Genomic DNA, 7,417 nt, shown 5'->3' with positions numbered 1-7,417 from the left:
CGCGCTAGCCGCGGCGCTGTGCTTCGTGAGCAGGTCTGGTGTGGCTGTGCAAGGCCCTTCAGAGGCTCCGAGGCGCCTGCTCTGTCGAGGCCAGGAATAGCTGCCAGCCCCACCCGGGCGTTGAGACCTGACAGGGGAGGCCAGGGAGAGCAGGGCCAGGCAGGGATCTCCCATTGCCTGTGTTGCCCTGCCAAGGAGGTTCCTCCTGTCGATTTCCCACGCTTCGCGGCTGGCCCCAGCGCCCTTGAGTCATCCTGACTGAGCATCTTTGAGTCACCTTTGATTCAGAATTCTCCAGATGGAAGGGGCCAGGGGCCTATATGGGGCCTTTCCTTCTTCTTATAAATGAGGAAACCAAGGAGCAGAGATGGCGAAGTGACTAAGACTGGGCAGCCGCGCGAGAGTGACAAGAACACGGGTCAGACGTTGGTCTCCCACCTCCGTGTGCCTGAGGTGGTTCAGGCCAGTTTATTGCGCTCTTAACAATGTACCATGCACTGCCAGGCACTTTATAATTACTGGTCTTCATCTCTCACTACATCTGACGACGTAAGTATAATACTATCAGTGACTCCCTTTTATAGATACTACATCTGACGACGTAAGTATAATACTATCACTGACTCTATTTTATAGATGGGGAAACTGAGGCACAAGGAGGTTAAGTGGTGGAAGAGCAATTAAAATCTAAGCAGTTTGACTTATTTTTCTCTCATTTCACATAATTTTATTTTATTATTTTCTTGAGAGATTTTTGCCACAGGGCACATGGACTCATGCCAGAGAGACAGAAAGTGAGAAATCACCGCCCGGGAGGATGGCCACGTGGCAATCCCTTCTCCTCCAGTCTTCTCTCAGGATTTTGGGCATGCATGTAGATATGCCCAGTGTGAGTTTTAAGCCACCAGGTCTGGGACTTGAACTGTGATCAACTACATGGGAGTTCAGTGATGTAACCATTACACCATCTGATGGCCCCTTATTTTAAACCATTACACCATCTGCTGGCCCCTTATTTTATTTTATTTTATTTTAGAGAGGACATGTGTACTCACCAGAGAGACAGAGAAGAGGTGAGAAATCACCCCCCCCGGGGGGGGGATGGCCACACCACAATCCCTTCTCCTCCAGTCTTCTCTCAGGATTTTGGGCATGCATGTAGATATGCCCAGTGTGAGTTTTAAGCCACTGAGCCTGAGACTTGAACTGCAGTCAACTACGTGGGAGTTCAGTGATGTAACCATTACACCATCTGCAGATCCCATTCTTCTTCCCTCATTTAAAGAAAACTTGCCATAGGACACCTGTGCTCACCAGAGAGAGAGATAAAGCACCTGCCACCCTGAAACAAAGCATGGTCACTCCACAATTACTTCTCCATTTTTCCATCCAGTTGGGATTTTGGGAAAGCACACACATGACTTTTGTGTTTTCAAGTAGCCGGATCTGGGACTGGAACCTGTGAGATTGTAGATGTGGAATCCAGCTCCCTTAACCATCAGACCAAGGTCTGACCCTTAAGCAGTTTGACTTCCAAAAGGCTTCTCCAAGATCCCCAGAGCTATGAAGTCCTGTCAATTCTTTCTTTGAAAAATTCACCCAAGTGACCATTTCCCCTACTTCTAGGATATTATCTCTGATAGAGTAATCATGGTTACAACATGCAATTTTTTTTTTTTGAGAGAGAGTTTTACTATAGGGCGCATGTGCTTGCCAGAGTGACAGAGAAGGTAGGAAATCAAACCCCCCCACCCCCAAGGAGGATGGCTGCACCACAATCTCTTCTCTAGTCTCCTCTTGGGATTTTGGGCACACGTGCACATGTGCTCAGCGTATTTCAAGCCTCCAGGACTGGGGCTTGAATTGCAGTGAGCTATATAGGATGTAGGAGTCTGGCAACTCAACCACTATGCCACCTGTTGGCCCTAGCTTGTATTTTTTGGAGATGATATGCTAGATATTTTTCTAAAGATCCTGCATTAACTCAATCCTCAACAAATTTAGGAGGTAGTATTTTAATTAATTAATTATTTAATTTGCTATAGGGCATGCACACACGCCAGAGAGAGACAGAGAGACAGAGAGAGAGAAAGTGAGAAAGCATGCCCCAGAGGAATGGCTACACTGCAATCTTTTCTCCTCCATTCTCTTTTTGGGATTTTGTGCATACATGCACACACATCGATCATGTTTTTCAAGCTACCGGATCTGGGACTCCAACCATGCAGTCGGCCATGTGAGATCCAGCCACCTTAACCTCCTTGCCTCTTGCTTATCCTTGCCACCCTTTATCCGCTGGATAGCTAATTAATACCCTCTTCCACTGACATGGATGACATTGTTTTTCAGGAATCAGTTTCTGAGAAGAGATCAATATACAAGAAACTCACTAGAACGTGCTCTTGGAGTGAACAGCTATGGAAGGAAGCAGAATTGGGTACAGAAATAAGTCAAGCTTGATGCGTTTAGTAGAGTCCTCCCTGGACCTTATGGGAGTTCTGAAGCTGGGATGATTCTTCACAGTTGTCCTAAAATGGGGTAAGAAAGTTTGTTTCATTTAGGAAAATCTCTGCAGGGGCTGATAGTTGAGGACTTTCTGTTGAGACCACACTGAGCAGCTGGAGGGAAGAAGACCATTCCTGAAGGGAGATAAAGGTGGACTATCACAGGACCCATCATGATCTACCTCTTACACTACTTGGATCCACTTACATTCTAGGAGCAGCTCCACCTGCACACTGGTGAGTCTCCCTTTGTGGTGTGAACTTAGAAGAAGAAAAACAGTGGGAAGAATCACCACTCAGTGCAGTTGATCTCAGAACAGAGGTGAATACGCATCATTCTCCTCTTCTATCCATTCTAGATTTTCTTCACCCTTAACTAGCACCTCTGCTGACTTAATTGGTATACCTGATACTGTCACCCAGACTTTCACCCTGAGCCATCTGAGCCCCAGTAGCCATGCCGTCATCAAGCCATGGTTGTTGTACTTGTCTTTTTAAACAATTGTCAGAGATTACATGTGCTTGGCAGAGAAAGGCAGAGAGACAGAGAGAGTGAGAGAGAAAGTGCCCTCTCTGTTGGGCCTTGGTTATGCTGCAGTCTGTTCTTCTTCACTTCTCCATCCTGTTGGAATTTTGGGCATACACACATGCCTCCTGGGCTAGAACTTGAACTGTGGTTGGCACATGGGATCCAACTCCCTTAACCATTAGGCTCTGGGGCCAGCCCTGCTCTTGTCTTTTCACAATGAAAATAGGACAAGAGGCACCAAGTGGACCAGCTGGATGCCAGACATATTCCCCTATGGCTCCATTGTGTAATAGCCACTGTTCCTCTTCTTGACAACCAGGTTCAACTCTATAGCCTAGAAGGTGATATCTCTTCATGCCTGCTGGCCCCTTCACACAAGGAAGTCAGTGTTTTCAGGCAGCAGCCATAACGCTTTCCCCTGCTGGGCACATTTCCTCTTTGGGAACCAGAAGCTCTAAACCTGCAGGGACTAAAGTTGTAGGCATTGAAAACACAAATTTCCCAAGTGGGTCACTGGGAGGGGTGGTGAGCAGGGCCACTCCTGCTTTCTCCCTTTGGTTCCGGACTTGTGCGTTCTTGTTGTTGGGAACACAGCACCATGTAAGGTTGCTGGTGTATAGTGTATGCTGAATGCTGGAAGAGAACACCCTTTTCTCCCTAGGTACCACTTCCAAGCTTGCTCTTCAGCTGCCATTCACCAACCCATCACTGTGTATCAGGCTGGCAGTTTTTGGGAAATGTGATATGGGATGTGACCAGTAGAACCTGTAGTCATATACCTACTTTACACCTTCTTTGCTGAAAAGTGGATTCCTGGTCTGACATGATGGGATCCCATGCTGTCATTCAAACACTGTAAACCTCTAGATAATGGTGATGATTGAGGACCAAGGGCAAGAAACATTTGTGAACTATGTATTTCTGCCAAAACAAACTGCTTCACCTTTTGGGAGTAGAAGGAATCCAAAGTAGGGCCAGTGGGCAGTATGGTGGTTAAGGAAGCTGGTTACCATGTGGCTGACTGTGCAATTTGAGTCCTGGACCTGGTGGCCTGAAAAACATGCTGGGCCACATGTATGTATATGGTGAAAACTCTGAGGAGAAGGGATTTTGGTGTGGTCATCTTCCTGGGGTTGCTTTCTTACTTTCTGCCCCACTCCAGGAAGCGTACATCCCCTGTAGCCAAAAAAAAAAAAAAGAAAAGAAAAAAGAATGTGATGTAGTTAACTCACCACTAAAGACGCTGGTTGGTCTCTTTAAGGTGAGGGGACATACTGGGGATTTGCCTGTTGATTTTGCTGTTGGCAAGTTGGACACTTGACAGTACGAAAGGTATGTCAGCCTTGGAAAGCTGGCGTCCAGGCTATTGGGCCTGTGCTAGTGGCTGATGGCTACACACTGCCACCAAGCCTGTTTTGGGGGGATGCACTATCATTGCGATCACTATCAATGAGTCCAGTTCAGTAGTGGCATTTTCTATTATATGCCTTGGCCTGAAGAAGAGAAGATGACAGGGGCTGGTTCTTCTCTCACTGAGTCCTTATTACTCCAGTAAATTGTGGGTTCTCCAGGCTGTCCCATGTTACACCGTTATTCAGTGGATTTTCTGGCCACATGAAGTAAATACCTCTCAGTGTCCACTTTTTTGCAGCTTCAAATCCTTTTTGTCAATTATAATATTTCTACCTCACTTAGTGCAGACCATCAATTTTTCAAATGCTTTTCTTTGCCAGTTAATTACTATGAACATTTAAAAATTTTTTCTAGTGTGTAGATTGAGCTTAGCAATAGTCACTTGATTCTCTTATCCTTACAGTTACCATTTACCCTGTATTTCTCAAGAGTCTGATGCATTAAGCCACCCTCCTGTGTTCTTCTGCATAATTATATTATCCCAGTTTACCAGTGGCTTCCCGAGCTCCACCTAGTCAGTAATGGGGTCTTCATTGTCAGTGAGATGTGAATAATCCAGCCCCAAGGCCTATCCTAGCATCTGCCTTTATTATTATTATTATTATTATTATTTTTCTGTCTTTAAATATATCAGCTGAGCTAGCTATTGGATATATTTAGACTAATTAAGTTCATTAGCAAATCAATTAAATGGGGGGGGAAGGCATAGAAAGCAACCAAACATCTGCCTTTTCAAAGCACTTTTGGCACTAACAATCGCAGGTTGGTTTACCCAGGGCCTTAAGATGGAGATCCACTTGCAGGTTTATTAGCGCTTACTCTTGGAAAGGCCACCTGCAAAGATATGGGAGAATTAGGACTGAGCAGAGGGAGAGGATGTTGCATTCTCTACGGAGGAAATATAGCCAACAGTCCCTACAGCAAATTTTGAAGTGGAGTTACTTTTCAGAGGCTAAGCTGGGGCAAGAGGGCTGGGTCTTTATTCTCCTCCAAATTGATTGGTCACAGGATATGGGCTTCCCCGAAAGGGGATGAGACCTTGGATGATGCCATCCTCGTAAGTGGAGGCCTCTGGAGAGGCCAACGGTCGCAGGCTACATCCCAGCAGCACTCACAGTAGCTGGGGAAATAAGCCCATTTCCTGAAAGGGAATCTGGGTGGCACTCCATGTCTGCCATGCTGTTCTTTTTATCCTCCAGAGGGTACATGCACTCACCAGAGAGAGACAGAGACAGAGAGAGTGAGAGGGATAGAGCACTTGCCAACGGGGTGTGGTCATGCTGCAATCCCTTCTCCATTTCTCTATCCTGTCCAGATTTTGGGTATGCACACACATGCACATAGTATGTTTTTCAAGCTGCCTGAGGCCAAGATTCAAACCATGGTTGGTCATGTGGGATCTGGCTCGCTTAACCACTAGGCTATGGACTGGACCAACCACACTCTTATGCTCAGTGTCTTCCTTAGGAAAGGACACAGATATAACCTGGGTGTCTTGAAGGGCCAATGAGTCATGATGAACAGGGCTTTGGAGGGCTGGTCGTGAGCATGGTGAGGACAAATTTATTCTCGACTTTCTCTGGGTTTTAGAATTTCTGAAACTTCCTGTGGAGGCATCCAGGCTACTAGACAATAAGTAGAACTTGGAGAAAGAGGAGCTGATGTTTAAAGATCTAAGGTTCATGATGTTTAAACATCTACGGTCCGTGCACCATGACAAATTGGGTGACAGGCTTAGAGAGTGATTGGCATAGGGCTTAAATGGTCTGTCTGGTTGGGCCAGATAATTTCTGTTGAATCTGGGCGATTTTATTGGACATCCACATAAGGTGCCTGTGTTCTTCGTGTCATTGTCCATTGTGTACAAATTCTTTGCAGATGACCAGCCAACTCGTCAGCTGCCCATAAAATTGCAAGTTAAATTCATAATTCCAATGCCAACAGACTGGTGGGAAAAGATCTCCCTCTTGTGGAATTTTTAGGGAGTACCAGAGAGCAAGAAATCTATCATTTTAAAGGCATAGACCCAGAAGAAATTTTGTTTGGACAGGGAATTCCAGGGCAATGTATACAGAACCCCCAGTAGTACAAGCTGTGGCTAAAGGAAGGTTTGGATTCAGGTTACCTAGATTAGTACCCTAGTTCTGCCACCTATTAGTTGTATGATCCTGGACAAAGCACATTATCTTCTGAGCTTCAATTTCCTCTTGTGTGTCATGAAGATAATAAATAGTATAAGGTTGTGGGAATTCAGTGAGATAGAGAGTGCTCAGAGCAACATAAAGGGCAGGGTAATCTTTTAGTATCTGATGCTACTTCTTGAAGTTGCAGTTATATTTCCTCACTAACCATAGAGTGTCTACCATTGTCTTTCACGTCGTAGATGCTAGATCTGTAGTGATTGTCACCGAGTTAATAAAACCCAGCTTAGGCCAGTAGGAGGGGTGGTGGTTAAGGTGGTTAAGGATCCCACATGGCCAGTTCTGCAGTTTGAATCCTGGTGGTTGGAAAAACATGCTGGGCATATGTGTGTGCAGGACCAAAATCCTGAGAGGAAAATGAAGACGAAAGGATTACAGCATGGCCACCCCTGCTGGGGATGGCCATCCTCTCTCCCTTGCTGTCGCTTTCTGTCTCTCTTTGGAGAGTACACACACACTATAACAAAAAACTAGAAAAAAAAAATAAGGCCCAGTTCCTAGATCTTCACAGACTTCCATGCTCCATCTACGTAGGCCATTGTCAGGAGAGAGAAACTCTATGGCCGTGATGAGGTGAAGGTCAAAGGAAAGAATGTAGGACACTGAAAATTCCTTCTTTTTACCCTGTGGAAGGTGTCAGGAGTATTTATCATTCAGAAGCTTAGCTCCTTTTTTCAAGTAATCATACAATTATTAATTCATTTTTTCAGCACACACACACACACACACACACACACAATGTTCTGTGACAGACCTGAATGAGAAGCTGG

Source organism: Tupaia chinensis, unplaced genomic scaffold (genome assembly GCF_000334495.1).
Source record: "Tupaia chinensis unplaced genomic scaffold, TupChi_1.0 Scaffold139491_1, whole genome shotgun sequence".
Taxonomy (NCBI): Eukaryota; Metazoa; Chordata; class Mammalia; order Scandentia; family Tupaiidae; genus Tupaia; species Tupaia belangeri.
The sequence above is the reverse complement of the archived record's forward strand: the minus strand, read 5'-3'. Positions refer to the sequence as shown.